The sequence below is a fragment of the Coenobita brevimanus genome, chromosome 21 (assembly GCF_032717465.1).
Source record: "Coenobita brevimanus isolate Jiangsu-jjx chromosome 21, ASM3271746v2, whole genome shotgun sequence".
Taxonomy (NCBI): Eukaryota; Metazoa; Arthropoda; class Malacostraca; order Decapoda; family Coenobitidae; genus Coenobita; species Coenobita brevimanus.
Genome location: NC_136974.1, coordinates 12,156,224 through 12,173,531, shown reverse-complemented (window position 1 = coordinate 12,173,531; position 17,308 = coordinate 12,156,224).

Sequence of the window (17,308 nt, the reverse complement as noted above, 5' to 3'; positions counted from 1 at the left end):
CCTCATACAGCCTTCTCTTTACATCTATTCTAAGCGAATGACATTTAAACACTTTTTTTATTCCTCCCAGCACCTTTCCTACTCCATTTATTCTAAACTTCACTTCTGCATCCATTCTTCCATCCACAGCAACATGTGACCCTAGATATTTAAAACAATCTACCTCCTCAAGCAACTCACCATTCAAAACTACATTCATCCCCCTACCATCTATCAACCTCGTACACTTCATCACTTTACTCATATTCTCATTTACTTTCAATTTCCTCCTTTCACACACCCTTCCAAACTCCTCTACCAACTGTCTCAATCTCTCCTCTGAATCAGTCACCAGTGCAGTATCATCCGCAAACAGCAGCTGCTTCAGATTCCACTCTCCACCATCAACATTTACCAGACTCAGACCACCTAAAACTCTTGCATTCACCTCCCTTACAACACCATCCATGTAAATATTAAACAACCAGGGCGACATCACACATCCTTGTCGCAGCCCCACTCTCACGGGAAACCAATCACTCACAGCATTTACCACTCTTACACACGCTCTACTATTTACATAAAAACTTTTCACCCCTTTTAGTAACCTACCATCAAGTCCATACAATCTTAAAACAGTCCACAAAGCCTCCCTATCAATTCTATCATACGCTTTCTCTAAATCCATAAATGCCCATAACACATCCTTGCTTTTCGCTAAATACTTTTCACACACTTGTCTCACAGCAAACACCTGATCAACGCATCCCCTTCCTCTCCTAAAGCCACACTGCTCATCACCAATCACTCCCTCTGTACCCTCTCTAACTCTCATAATTAACACTACCATACACCTTACTTACAACACTCAACAGACTTATACCCCTAAAGCTAGTACATTCATACTTATCACCCTTGCCTTTATACAACGGGACCACACAAGCACTTGCCCAGTCAATTGGCACCATACCTTTCTCAAAGCACACATTCAACAATCTTACTAACCAGTCAACAATAGTCACTCCACTACCCTTCAGGCATTCCACAGCACACCCATCCATACCTGCAGCTTTCCCTGTTTTCATCTCCTTTACTGCCTTCTCCACTTCCTCCTTCGTGATCAAAGAATCATTCAACTCTCCCAACACATTTATTCCTTGCACCCTTCCATCCGCCACGATCTCAGCCACCCTTTCCTCCTCTACATTTAACAATCTTTCAAAATACTCTGCCCATCTCTTCCTTACTGCATCCATCTCAATTAACATCCTTCCATCCTCTGCTTTTACTCGTTCTTCCTTCCCAGACTCTCCCTTTCGCACCCTTTTCACCTCCTTCCAAAACATTTTCTTATTCTGTTGAAAATTCTTTGTCAGCTGCCTACCCCACCTCTCATCTGCTGCCACTTTAGCATCACGCACAGCCCTTCTCGCTCTATTCCTCTTTTCCTTATACCTTTCATATGACATCTCATCCTTCCTCTGCAGCCACACTTCATATGCACGTCTCTTCTCAGCCACAGCCGTACTTACTTCCTCGCACCACCATTCACTTCCTTTTCTTACACCACCACCCACACGTCTCACACCACACACCTCTTCTGCATGCCCCACCACAGCACTCTTAAACAACTGCCATTCCTCCTCCATATATATATATATATATATATATATATATATATATATATGTGTGTGTGTGTGTGTGTGTGTGTGTGTGTGTATATACCCCGCTTCTGGGCTACATGGCGTCTGGCAATGAATGAAAAAAAAAAAAAATATATATATATATATATATATATATATATATATATATATATATATATATATATATATATATAGATAGATAGATACATATACATATATATATATATATATATATATATATATATATATAGATAGATAGATAGATAGATAGATAGATAGATAGACAGATATATATATATATATATATATATATATATATATATATATATATATATATATATATATATATATATATATATATATATATATTGATATTGATATTGATGTTGTTTTGTGTGGCTGAATAAATTACTTATATTCTCATGTATCATTCAGAGCATTTATTATTTACTTGTTAACATTACGATTAGCACTTGTGTGAATAGAGGAGTTTTATGAATATCAAACAGTATGACAGCAACTTGCCTGGCTGCATGTTGTCGCTTGTTGAAGTGTTATGTCATGAGGTATAATTTTACCAGCAGGAGTTTCTACCACCGTATGAACTGTAATTTTGAGCCTTTCCATGTGTAAGCTAATTCACATATCCGTCTCTGGGGCTTTCCATATTGTTGTTGTTGCCGTTATAGGCACCTTTTTGTGTCTGCTCATATAAGTTTCAACCTTGTAATGCGGGGAAGATGATCATTGGAATTTCTTTGTCCACAGCTCGTCCATCGCTAAGCCCAACCCTTTGAAAGTCGATCAGTCCTTGGCTGAGGGTGAGAGGGTGGAGTTTTCCACCAAAAGGGGGACATGGGGACCAGAAGCTGCTGGTGTTACCGGCCCTTCTGGTTCCCACATAGACGGGATCCAGCAATGCCCCAATATGCCGACCACGCCATCATCAAGCTGCAACTGGCGAGGAAACCATCCTACAGGTTCTGATCTTCGCCTGCATTCACACTGCACTCGCCCTTGGGCAAAAAACTGAGCTGCTCCCGCCAAGCTGATCTCTCCACTCCTTCAACACATCAAACTGCCTTCCATTGACATCCCTGAGGAGGCAGTCACTGTTTTTCACCACCTCTCCCCCAGCTCCTCCCTCTCTCCTTCTGCCTGAGGACAACTCGGCTACCACCTCAGACACTGATCATCCTCCATCACCACCATCTCCTGCTGACGACCAGACCGGCGAGCCGACCAACGAAGAACCCCGTGCTTCTCCAACTACACTACCATCCAAGAAGAAACGGAAGAAGCGGAAAAGCTCACCCTTGAACACCCCCCAGACAGGAACCAACCTCTCTCTTCCCCCTAACGAAGAGACCGCCAACAACCTCAAGCCCGAGTACACCCCACCCACCAATGCAGACATGCAGCCACAGTGCGACCACCCAATTGAGACTGACTTCGAAAAACTATTCAATGACACAGCCACGAAAAAATTAACCAATGACACAGCGAAGCATCTACAGCAGACTACATTTTCAACAAATCACAAGGGACAATAAATCAACGTCGCAGCCAAACCTCACTGACTGGGCTACTACAGGGCCCAGTCCCCTCTGTAGGTGAAAATCTTGAAAAAAAAAAAAAAATGTTACCAAGATGATTTAACAGCTGAAGTTAGACTGGTGTGTTAGTGTGCTCTTCTGTGGGATATTATGTATATCGTAATATATCCGCCACACATGATTCTTTTTTTACTCGAGGAAGAAGGAACTAAAGGCCAGGAGCCCGCATTCTGTTCCTTCCAAGAAAAAAACAAAAAACTATACAATAGAGCCAAATTCAAGATCCGATCATTTCAAGATGTCTGGACACACTGCGTTTGAAAAACTGGAGATCATAAAAGACAGGAAATACAGACAAAGGGAGACAGTTCCAGAGCTGACCTGTTGCATAAATGAAGAACTGGGAGTAACAGTTAACTCTTGAGCTAGAGAGCTGGACGGAAAAGGGATGAGAGTTCGTTGCTAAACGGGTGCTACACGCCCATCGTAGAGGTGGAGAGATGCAAGCAGACAGTTCAGAGGAACAGTGACCATTGAAGCAGCGACAGAAAAGAGATAAAGATGCAACAGTGTGGCGAAGAGAGAGAGGTTGAAGGGAGCCAGTAAGACGAGGAGAGTTAATAAGACGAAAAGCCTTTGTCTCCACCCTATTGAGAAGAGCTTTATGTAGGGGGCCTCCCCACACATGAGAGTTGTACTCTACACAGGGGCGAATAAAGCCCGTGTTTAAAGTCAACAACTGTGCAGGGGTAAAGAAGATACGGAGTTAATGCTTATTAATTAGGTGTCAGCAAAAAATCAGCTAATTAAGTTGTTCTTATTGGTATTGCAAAACTTTATAAGAATTGCTAATTTAGAGTCATTCCAGTTCCTTTTGCTAATGTAACCCATTTTATTTCAAGATTGTGTCAAAAGTATGTATCTTTAATTTCTTAGTCTTTAGATTTATAGTCTTTAATTTTATAATCTTTATTGCACCTCCAGCGGTTTTACAAACCTGGATCTACTTTCAGTGTTCTGGTTTACCTTTATTATTGTTTGGAACTTATGTGGTAGGGGGGGCTCACCATCCACTCACTCGCTGTAGTGTGCTCACGGGTGTCTGCCTTTTCCTCTCCTCTTTCCTTCCTCTTCTGTCTTTCTTTCCTTCATTCTTTCCTCGTCCTTCTGTCTACAGGTGACTTTACATGCCCTCTTTTGTCTTTCCTTCATTCCTTCCTCTTCCTTCTGCCTATAGGTGAATCTACACTGAGTAACAAGCCAAATGGATTCCTGTACACCAGGAAACCATTTACTATGCTGGGTGGTAACCATATAACCAAATTGTGGCACCTGGTGATTTAGTGGGTAATTATGGCGCTCCAATCGGACTGAGCCGGTGAAGGTTTATATCCAAGGGATGGTTGGGGTTTATTGCTCAAGTAATGCTACTCAGGGATGAATTAGGCTGGTCACTCTCATCTTAAAATGTCAGGACCAAGTTGCCTAGCCCCAGGCTCCTATGCTCCTCATGGGGCAATGTAGGATTGGATGATGGATGGATGGATGGATGGAGGGAACTTTAGGATAATTTCTGCAAGTGATAGTGTGACAGTCCCTTCGATCCTGCTTGATTTTGTTCTTGTAGCTTTAAGTTAGTGTTAAGTAAATTAAGTACTGTATTTTTACTGTTTATTTCGTTCCACCATTTCATCACTGCTTTTTGTTTTAAACTTTATTACCATTTTCCCCTTTGGGGGCTTACGACTTGGTATGGCTAACCGAGCCCTTTGTACTCCAAAATTTCCTTTGCGCACTTTTCTTTAATCATCATGCAGTAAGATGGATGTTTGAGATCCACCTTGTCGACACGCTATATATATGTTACAGTCAATGTCTGAATCTAAACAATTTGTAAAGTGACTGAACTTTCCAGGCAATATGTAAATTGCCTGGTTCACTCAGTCATTTCACAGATCAGCTGAAAATTGCGGACAAATTACAAAGTCCCTGACATTCTGGTCAATTTTCTTGGCATATTGACTGAAATGGGATTTTATATTGTCATAGGCAAATAGACTGTATTCTTGAGTATAATTTTATTTTTTACAACAATTGACCATAAAATGTGAAAAAACAAGAGTAAAATTCAACAATAAAATAATATTAAAATGATATTTGTTGGCGCCATGTGATACAGTATATTCAGTTTTTATTCATACAGGTCAAACTAGAGTGGCACCTGCTATTGCTCTTCTCTTGTGACCTTTATAACATTTACAGCGATTTGTTTGGAATTGTTTCTTACTCACAGCACAGTTTCACTTAGCATAACCCTGACCACCGAACCAGGGTGACTGTTTTACTGCCTGACGAAGTCCTATTTCCTTGTCTGTACACACGTCACAAAGACTATACAGCAGGTACAAATATCAAACTGACTTCTACTGAAGCATCCCTTAAGTATTTTCCTGCTTTCACTGCTATTCGATACATGTCATTTGCATTACGATCTACGATAACACCTATAACATTATGGTGATCATCTTTACCTCGATCAACCAATGGGAAGGGAACTGTAACATTATCTCCGCGATTACCAGGGGTATGATCTAAACCTCTTTGTATCACCATGCATTCAGCCTGGGCTAACTGACCAGCAGCTGCTCTTGACCGTTGAAGTGCTATGTTTTCTTGGAGCACATGAAGTTTTTCTGGAGGATTCTAGTCACATGGTGAGCTGTCTGGATAGGCAGAGCCCTTGGGTGAACCACCTGAATGCACACACACACACACACACACACACACTCCCACACAGTGGGAGTCAGAGATAGCAGACGTGCGACGTCGGCGCTCTGTACCGAGCCAGCACGGCCAGTGGCATAACCTAAATTAGTATCTTTATATGAGTCAAGCTCTGTACCAGGTTAGACTAAATGATTTTTCATTATTAAAAGAAAAAAAAATAATAAGAAGTTTAAACAAGACTTGTTCAAACAGAAAAGAGAACCGAGAGGCGAAAGAATGCGCTCAGTCAGCTGAGGTTTGTTTAGACTACAGCTGCACGGGGAATGTAAGCACATGTACTCTGTGCTTTTAGTATTGCAAAATGGACACATACTTTAGTAAAGCAAATTTAGAAAAGAAAAGGGATAAAAGTAAAAAGCAAGATGATTTCTACCAAGAACTGGTTGAAGTGGAGACTCACAACAGACTGGTTGAACGTGTACACAAACTAGAAATGGCTTTCAAAACTGAAATTGATGAAATAAAGAAGCAGATGCACTTGCAAAAGGAAGAAATAGAAAAACTAGGAAGGGAGGCCAACAAGAAAGACACAACCATCAGTGAACTAACGATTGAATTAAGTGCACTTAGGAAGAAAATGAGTGAAATGGCAAGTACAGTAATCAATCACGAGAGTGTTATGGAAGAGTTCAAAAATGATACAGAGACAATTAGGCAAGTAAGCAGTCTGACAGACCAGAGCAGTGATATTGAGGAGAGGATAACACAGGTGAATGAAGCTGTGCAAAGCTACAAAAATGATGTGGAAACCACGTATGCTGAAATAGTGAAAGAAAGACTTAGAAACAAGGGTGGAGGAAAAAAGCATTAAACAGGAAGTGAAAAGAATAATCCAAAACAATCCAAAGTTAGTCAGAGATTCAGTAGATATAAACAAATCTATAGTAATCACTGGTATAGAAGAGGAAGAAGTAAAAAACAAGATCACAAGAGACAAAAAGGAGATGGCAAATGTAATGAGCTTATTGAAAGCAGTATCAGAGGAAATCTGTAGTAAAGACATAGAGGAACACAAAAGGTTAGGGAAATACGAGAAAAGCAAGACAAGACCTCTAAAGGTGACTTTCCAGAGTGTAAACACTGTGGAAGAGATACTAAAAAATGCAAAGAATCTTATGGAAAAAGAGGAGTTCAAAATGTATGGATAAAAAGATGCCTAACAGAAGAGGAACTGGAATTACTGAAAGAGAAGAGGGAGGAAGCAAAAACAAAAAATGAGGGAAGATCAGAAGAGGAGAAGAACAAATTTTTTTTACAAAGTAATAGGATTGCAGGTACGAAAGTGGTACACAAACAGGAGGGAATAAAAAGGCGGAAGGTAGTAGAACCAAGTCATGACAAGTATATAAACAATATGATGAAGTTGATGTACTCAAATGTGGATGGAATGGTATCTGAATTACTACAGATGAATGATTATGTCAGAGAAAATGAACCACAAATAATATGCCTAACTGAAACAAAATTAACACCAAGGATATCCAATGACATACTAAACTTAGAGGAATACAAAATATGGAGAAGAGACAGAAATTTATAAAAAAGAGGAGGAATTATAATATCAACTAAGAAATATCTAAAAGTCAATGAAATAAAACTAGATATACCATCACAAGTAGAATTGATTGCAGTAGAGATCAACACATCTGAAGGGAATTAATTGTAGCCAATTTGTATATGCCACCCAGATCAAACACATGGGAAAGAGACGAATATGAGGACCTGGCTGAGAGTACAATTCAGAGTTTTAGATCATTACTACATAAAATGGAAGAGAAATCGGAAAGAATTATACCAACTGGAGATTTTAATACAAATATAAATTGGAATTCTCTAGATATAATTAGCCAAGAAAGATGTTGGGACCAAATCTCCTGGATCTCGTGCAAGAGTTTTTTCCTAACGCAACATGTGAGGGAAACCACCAGAAAAAGAGGACTCAATGTACCTTCAGTGCTAGATCTAATATTTACTAGGCAAGAAAATGATATTGACAGTTTAATATATCACCCTCCACTTGGCAAAAGCGATCATGCAGTACTAAATTACAACTTCAGGATAGCATATGACATAGTTAACAGCAATGAAAGTTACAAAAAGAGCCTAAACTATAAAAAGGGAAATTATCAAGACCTAAAGTAGTATTTCTTAGAAGTTGATTGGGAAAATGAGCTTAGAGGACAAGATTTAAATGCTGTATATAAAAAATTCTGTAAATTTTATGAAATAGGAGTTCAGAAGTACATCCCACAGCACAAAGAAGAAGATAAGAAAATACAGAAATGGTTCAATACAGAATGTAAAAAAACAAAAGAAAGAAGTGATTTGTTGTGGAATAGATACAGAAGACACAATAGTGAAAGGGCGTATAATAATTACAAACAGGCAAGAAACGATTATACAAGAATAAGGAGGGAAGCCCAAAAACAGTTTGAGGAGGATATAATAAACAAAAGTAGTGATCAACCAAAGCTATTTTACAGCTACATCAGAAGCAAAACCAAAGTAAAAGATATAATACAATCCTTTACGGACGAGGGAATCACTTATATGCAAGAGAAAGATATTTGTGAAGCACTAAATAAGAATTTCCAATTAGTTTTTACAGAAGAAAAGAATTTTGAGAGGGACTATGTGGAACATGCATGTCCACACATACTACCAGATATACAAATAACAGAAAAAGTAATACAGGAGGAGTTAAGTAAATTAGACAGAGGAAAAGCAAGTGGTCCTGATGAAATTTCATGTTGGGTACTACGAGAATGTGCAAAGGAGTTAAGTAAACCATTATTTTTAATTTTCAAGAAATCCTTGAGTCAAGGTAAACTACCTGATATTTGGAAGAAAGCAAATATTGTCCCCTTATTCAAGAAAGGAAATAGACAAAATCCACTCAACTACCGACCAGTATCACTGACCAGTGTTGTAAGCAAGGTATTAGAAAAGCTTATAAGAAAAGCTTGGGTAAATCATCTAGAAGAACACAGTATGATAACAGAAAGACAGTTTGGTTTCAGAAAAGGAAAATCATGAGTTACTAATCTGTTGAGCTACTATGACAGAGTAACAAACACAATACAGGAAAGAGAAGGATGGGTGGACAGTATCTATTTAGATTTCAAGAAAGCTTTTGACACAGTACCACACCAAAGACTTTTATGGAAACTGTACCATCAAGGAGGAATTCGAGGCAAACTGTTTTGTTGGATGCGAGACTTTCTCATAAAAAGAGAAATGAGAACAGTACTAAGAGGAAACTACTCATCATGGAAAGATGTGACTAGTGGAGTACCACAGGGTTCAGTGCTGGCACCAATCATGTTTTTAGTGTATATAAATGATATAAACAGTAACACTGGAAATGAGAGCTATCTGAATATGTTTCCAGATGATGCAAAAATACAAAGGAGAATTACTAACACAGACTCTTGTAAAGAGCTACAAGAAGAATTAGATAAACTTCATGAATGGAGTAATACATGGCAAATGGAATTCAGTGTGGACAAGTGTCATGTAATCAAGTTTGGTAAAAGTGGAAAAAGACCTGATTGGGATTATAAGTTAGGAAATAAAACCCTATACACATCCGAAAGAGAGAAGGACCTAGGTGTGATTATCAATAACAGACTATCTCTGGCTGACCACATCAGCGAGAAGGTACGGAACATATATACACTGCTTGCAAATATGAGAATAGCATTCACATACATAAATGAAGACATGCTAAGAAGGATAATAGCATCATTCATTAGACTAACCCTGGAATATGCATCAGTAGTCTGGAGTCCTCATCTCAAAAAACACGTAGACAAGATTGAAAAAGTTCAAAGGGCCACCACAAGATGGATACCAAGCTTAAGGGACCTAAGCTACGAAGAAAGACTAAATAAATTGAATCTACCAACACTACAGGAAAGAAAGAAAAGAGGTGACATGATAATGCTATATAAGTGCATATCAGGGAAGTAGAAAATAGACATAAATGATTACTTAACATATGGAGAAGCATCAGCAAGAGGACACTGCAAAAAACTGCATAAGAAGAGATGTGATAAAGACGTAAGGAAATTCAGTTTCCCAAACAGAGCAATTGATCAATGGAATGCACTACCGAATGAAACAATGTGTGCCAAAACAATTAACAAATTTAAGGATATGTACGATAAATATGGTTTAAGACACGGGACAGTACGAGCTTGACTCATTCCTGTAAAGATACAATTAGGTAAGAACAATTAGGTAAGAACACACATGCACACACACACACACACACAATAATAATGATATTTTAGTTATAAAATATAGCGATATGTCTTTTTTCTAATCGAAGATATAAAAGTATAATACTAAAAAGTAAGTAAATAGGGTAAAACTTTACTGATGTAAATAATGTTATCTACTCAGCATGTTGATAGAATTGGTCTGTGGTACTAGTAATGGACTGGTATCTATTAACATGACACTGTTGTCATGGCCATATCCTTAAGGCTATTGGCTTAATATTCTCAGTTATCAGTTACCGTTTTTTAAAAGATTTTTTTTTCGTCACAACCTGGATGAGCAGAGCCCTCGGGTGAATCATCTGGATGAGCAGAGCCCTCGGGTGAATCATCTGGATGAGCAGAGCCCTCGGGTGAATCATCTGGATGAGCAGAGCCCTCGGGTGAATCATCTGGATGAGCAGGGTCCTCTGGTGACTCATCTGGATGAGTGGGGCCCTCGGGTGATTCATCTGGATGAGCAGGGTCCGAGGGAAATGTGCAAGCTTCAAGTAAATCATCTTCAGTAACCATTGTCTCCAAACCTTCTTTTAGGAGTGCAGTTGAACGCAGTCCTACTCTGGCCTCAGCACCGAAGAGTGCTTTGTAAGGGGATTATTTTATCCCAGAATGGTAACTACTGTTCTTTTGAAACTGCATAAACTTGAGTCCCATGGGCCAGTCACTTGAGTCATTATCACCTAACCATGAAATTAGCATCTCTTTTATATCACAGATAAGGCGTTCAGTGGATCCCTGACTTTGTGGATGTCTTGGTTTACCATGAACCATTAACAAGTCCGGCCAAAGAAGTTTGAGTTCCGAAATGACTGATCCTGTAAATTCACTACCATTATCACTCTGAAGAATTTGAGGTGCTCCAAACATTCAAAGTATGTACATCAGTTGGAATGCAGCCTCAGCAGCACTTTTTGAAGTTAAGGGACTCAATATGCAATACTTTCTTAGTGATCTTGGTACACCATTATCCACTTATAGTCCATTGGCACAAGACTGCATGTCAACAAGATCCACTTGAGCTCTTGAGCCGAAGTCCTTTGACAAAATTGGTTTAACAGTAACACCCTTGGTCGTACTTCTTTTCCGCTTCTTTTGACACTGAACACATACAGATGTGAACAGTTCTAAAGTATCTTTAGTAACATTTGCGTATCTGGACAAAGCTTTGACCATTTTGTCTCTGCGGCCGTGTCCCGTATTAATGTGAGCTCGTTTTATTGTGTCAAATATTCTTGAGTTCTGTCATTCCGTTTTTTTATCATCTTTTCAACGTCACCACATTGAAGAATTTCATAATGTCCAAGGATGTAGTACTGCCTTTTTTTTTTTTTTTTTTTTTTTTTTTTACAGATGCTGCCACTCTCAGTTCCTCTATCAGATTGTCCAAGGATGTAGTACTGCCTATTCTTTTTTTTTTTTTTTTTTTTTTTTTGCAGATGCTGCCACTCTCAGTTCCTCTATCAGATTGTACTACTCAGTCTTAGTCAGCGGTAATGTCTTTGAGTCCGAATTTTTCTTCATCATCACTTTCTCATACAAATGTGCTTCCACAGAACACGCCATTTCCAGTAAGGACACACTCATTTCAGTTAATATGACAAGAAAATTGACCAGAATGTTAGTCGCTTTGCAAACTGCAGTTTTCAGCTGATCTGTGAAATGACTGAGTGAACCAGGCAATTTACGTATTGCCTGGAAAGTTCAGTCACTTTACAAATTGTCTGGATTCAGATATTGACTGTAACATATATATATATATATATATATATATATATATATATATCTATATATATATATATATATATATATATATATATATATATATATATACACACACACACACACACACACACACACACGAATCAAAACATAACCTCAACTCTTGTTTAGCGTCCATGGGTGCAATAATCCGCATTTCGAAAAGGGAGACGGATGTTATATATTTAGATCTGTGTGTGTGTGTGTGTGTGTGTATCATGGATACAACAGTATCCCAAGGCCGTCAACAGGCAGAGAATGCTCTCGCGATCCCCCCTGGCTCTGTAGCAGATTAAGACCAACTACAACAAAAACCAACTATACCTACCAAACTGGACTCAACTGCATGCTACTCAGTCGACCATAACAACAACAAACTATTCCTCTCAAATCCAACGACCAGTTACACCCACCAACTGAGACTCAGTTGGCTGTGACTTAATCGACAATGACAACAATAAACCATTCGTACCAAACTGAACTCCACTGGATATGGCATATTTTTCCTATCTTTTCATATATATATATATATATATATATATATATATATATATATATATATATATATATATATATATATATATATATACAGGGTGTAACGTGACGTATGACAATAACTTACACCTATGATCTATCATGTAATTTTCAATATATTTTGTTCTATAAACATATACTCTCTGCGACCCCAGTTCAGTACCCAGCATTCGGCTAGTTAAGTGTAAAAGTTTTGTGTCATGAATGTGCCGTCGGATGGGAGCTTCGCAGGGTGATGGGAGACGAGTATGATTAGAGTATACTATACTGTATACATAAAAATCCCATATCCTGTCAGTACAAACGAGTTTTAAGAATACGTAGTTTATTGATTCTTTAGCATCAAGCCATGCATTGCTGAAGTTCTTTTGCACAAATCGACTGTAATTATGAATTAAATTCAAATCTTAAGGATTGAAAGGGAGTAGGGAGGGGGGGAGAGGCTGGTGTGTTGTTGCAAGTTATGTAATGTTTGGTTTGTAGGATATTACTACCACCATTATCATAACACTCAGAGCTCATTCAGTGAAGAAACGACTGTAATGCATGATTAGGGTCATTTTAAGTCAGGAGTAATATTATTATTTATTACAATTTTTCTGCTGCAAGTACACGTTGCACCATTTCCTTCATCTGAAGGTGACGAGGGAATAGCCACACTTATTCAGTGAGGAAACATTATTAGTGTATTTTTCAAAAAGTGGATTTTTTTTGCCGAAATCTATGTTTTTCTTGTTAAATTATTCAGATTTTCCGTTACTTAATGATACTATCATTAGATAAAACAACTCTGCCACACAACCTACGATAGGTGTACTAATATTAGGATAGTGAAAGTTTTGTTTTTATCTTATTTTAAATTTTTTTTGCTTTAACTGTTAATTATTTGCAGTGGTATGGTAAGCAGTATACAGTAAATTAGGGACAAGTGCTCTCTCTCTCTCTCTGGTAAGGTTTACAGCGGGTTAGCTGATTATTAACAGTATTCATACATTGTTTATTGTATAACTTGATGAATTCTTAGATGTAGCCTTTCACCCGGCGCCCATTGGTTTTCGTTCTTCTCTGGTTTGGGTGGTCTTACATGATGAGGCCTACATCAAATGCTCAAAGTGCCCACCACCGCTTTCAACGCATAATCTTGCACGCCCTATCACTGATTGGGTCGTCTTCCTCATAACTGCTGGGTTGTTAGTGATCACTTGTGCTGTTTTCATTACTCTTGCAAGAAGTTCTTGTTTGTGTTGCTTTTCCTCTTGCACACAAGTGTCTTCATGTGGCCTCAGAGGTAAAAATCAAGTGGTGTCAGGTCAGGTGATCTAGCAGGCCATGGGTGGGGTCCTCCTCGACCGATTCAGTGATTGGGAAATGCTTGATCCAGGTGTTCCCTAACCTGTCTGCTGCAATGTGAAGGTGCACCGTCGTGTTCGAAGATTATTTGTCGTCGTTTAGCCTGAGGAACATCTCTAAGAGTACAGGAAGATCACTCATCAGAAAACTTACATAGGCATCCCCAGTCACTCTGTCCTCAAAGATGTAGGGTCCAATCAAATGTTCATCTATGATGCCACACCAAACATTAAGAGAAAATCGATATTGGAAGTTGGTTTCTGCTGTTTTGTGAGGATTTTCTTCTGACCACCAGAGTTCATTATGTGTATTATGCAGGCCAGCACGGGTAAATATGATTTCGTATGTATACAGGATGCACTTCACGATCTGGGCATTATTTTCTAGCCACGTACAGTACACAAGGCGTCTATCAAAATCTTCAGGGTTAAAATACATAACATCCTGTAAATTATATGGTTTCAGACCCTGCCTTTTGAATGTCCTCCAGACTGTTGTGTGAGAAACACGGAGACAAGATGAAAGTCTTCTTGTTCTTACGTCAGGGCTCTTAGCACAGCATGCATTATCTGTCTTTCTTTATCTTGTTCGTCTATGCGTTCTGCCCTCAGAGTAATTCCAGGGACACTACCTGTGTCGCGAAGATGCTGGTAGACACTACAGAAAACTCGAGCACCTGGACATTTTCTGTTTGAGTATCATCTCCTGTATTCCCAGGCTGCAGCCAGTCAAGTTCCTGACCATCCCCCTATGCCGAAATTTTTCAGTGTCTCAGTTACACAGAGAATAGGCCAGCATGCTCTCCAACACAAATTTCTCTAACTATCTACACCAAACTTCATGCACAGTACACACTACATTTCCTTTTCCAAAATTCTTATCACCCAGCCTAGGAGTCCCCGGGGGGGGGGGAACATAAATGCCCCCACCTTCTGCCCCTCTCCCGGTGACAACTCGAGGTGCCTGGAACCTCTGTCTGACTCTCTTCTTCTTCATTTCTGCAACATTCGGGGCCTTTCCTCTAACTTTCGCTCTGTTGAGCACCACCTCTCCTCCTCTAAACCTCACCTTCTTTTTCTAACTGAGACTCAGCTGTCTGAGGCAACTGACAGCAAACCCTTTTCTGTATCCTCCTACATTCTCTACACTCATTTCAAAGCCAAAGGTGGCTTTTGTGTATATATACACAAAGACTTATCTTGCTCTCGTGTTCCTGAACTCGATTCTTCTGAATTCTCTACACTCTGGCTTCGGCTTTCCTGTCATTCTCTGACTAAATATGTCTGCACTGTTTACTTATCCCCTAATTCTACTGACTATCAAAAATTCTTCGACTATCTTACTTCTACGATGGAACACATTCTATCCATTTCTCCTTTCTCTGAAATCTCCATTCTAGGAGATTTCAATGTTCACCACCACCTTTGGCTCTCCTCTCCTTTCACTGATCCATCTGGTGAGCAAGCCTACATCTTTTCTATCCTTAATGACCTAGAGCAGCTTGTACAGCACCCTACCCGTATCTCAGACCGCCTTGGAGAGAGCTCCAACATACTTGATCTCTTCCTTACAACTAATCCTTCTGCTTACACTGTTAATCTTTTCTCTCCATTGGGCACCTCCAATCACAACCTTATCATCTTAACCTGTCCTATCACTCCGGTATGGCCTGTGGACCCTCCAGGGAAATGTCGCCTGTGGCATTTTGGAGCCGCGTACTGGGAGGCCCTCAGGCAGTACTTCTTTGATTTTCCCTGGAATGATTATTGCTTCCATGGCTGGGAGCCATCTGAGTGTGCCTTGCGCATTACGGAGATTATTCTCTCGGGCATGGAAGCATACATTCCTTTCTCATATCCTTTGACTAATGCAAGAAAGCCTTGGTTTAATCACGTTTGTTCTAATGCTGTCCGCAACAAGGAGAGGGCCTACAAAAGGTACTGGAGCCAATCTACCCCTGAATTACATCATCTTTACGTTTCTGCCAGAAATCGTGCTAAGTCTGTTCTTCGCTCTGCTAAAAATAATTTCATCCGTACTAAATGCTCTGAACTCTCCAACTCGAATTCTTCCAGCTCCATCTGGCACCTTGCCAAAAATCTTTCTAACAACTTTACCTCATCATCCTTCCCTCTTCTTTTCTACGCTGATGATTCTGTAGCTATTTCTTCTACTGATAAAGCAGATCTCTTCGCATAGACTTTCTCCTCTAATTCCACCTTAGATGATTCTGGTGCTGTTCCTCTATCACTTCCTGCCTCTGACTTCGTAATGGCTGACATTAAAATCTCTTCAGCTGATGTATTTTCTGCCATCACTGGCCTCAATACTAACAAGGCATATGGGCCTGATGGAGTCCCTCCTGTTGTTCTCAAGAACTGTGCTTCTGTGCTTACACCCTGCCTAGGCAAACATTTTTGCCTTTGTCTGTCAACTTGTACCTTCCCTTCTTGCTGGAAGTTTGCTCTCATTTAGCTAGTCTCAAAGAAGGGTGACGACTCCCCACCCTCCAACTATCGTCCAATTGCTTTAACGTCCTGTATTTCAAAAGTTTTCAAGTCAATTCTCAATAGAAAAATTTTAAGGCATCTTTCCTATCATAACCTTCTTTCTGATCGTCAGTACGGGTTCTGTCAGGGACGCTCCACTGGCGATCTTCTCACCTACCTTTCAGACTCCTGGTCATCCTCCTTTTGGGACTTTGGCGAAAGCTTTGCCATTGCACTTGAAATCTCAAAGGCTTTCGATCGAGTCTGGCATAAATCTTTAATTTCCAAACTGCCCTCTTACGGTTTCTATCCTTCTATCTGTGCCTTCATCGCTAGCTTCCTTTCTGGTCGTTCTATAGCCACTGTTGTAGACGGCCATCGTTCTTCTCCTAGATCTATCAACAGCAGTGTTCCTCAGGGGTCTGTCCTATCACCAACTCTCTTCCTTTTATTCATCAATGACCTTCTAAGCTGTACATCTAACCCTATCCATTTATACGCTGATGACTCCACCCTTCACCTTTCCATTCGGTTCCTGCAATGCCCATCTCAGTGGTTACTTCAACAAACAAGGGATGAGGCTGTGGTACACCTAATGTCTGACTTGGCTCGTATCTCTGACTGGGGTAAAAATAATCTTGTTGTTTTTAATGCATCTAAGACTCAGTTCTTACACCTATCAACCCGTCAAAATCTTCCACAGGTATATCCACTAATGTTTAATAATATTCAGCTTAATCCTGCATCATCCTTGAACATGCTTGGGATTTCTTTTACTCGGGACTTATCTTGGAAAGATCATATTACATCTCTTGTAAAATCTGCTTCCAAGAGATTAGGTGTGCTAAGGCGACTCTGTTCTTTCTTTACCCCTGCACAATTGTTGAGTCTATACAGGGGTTTTTATCTGCCCCTGTGTGGAGTACAAC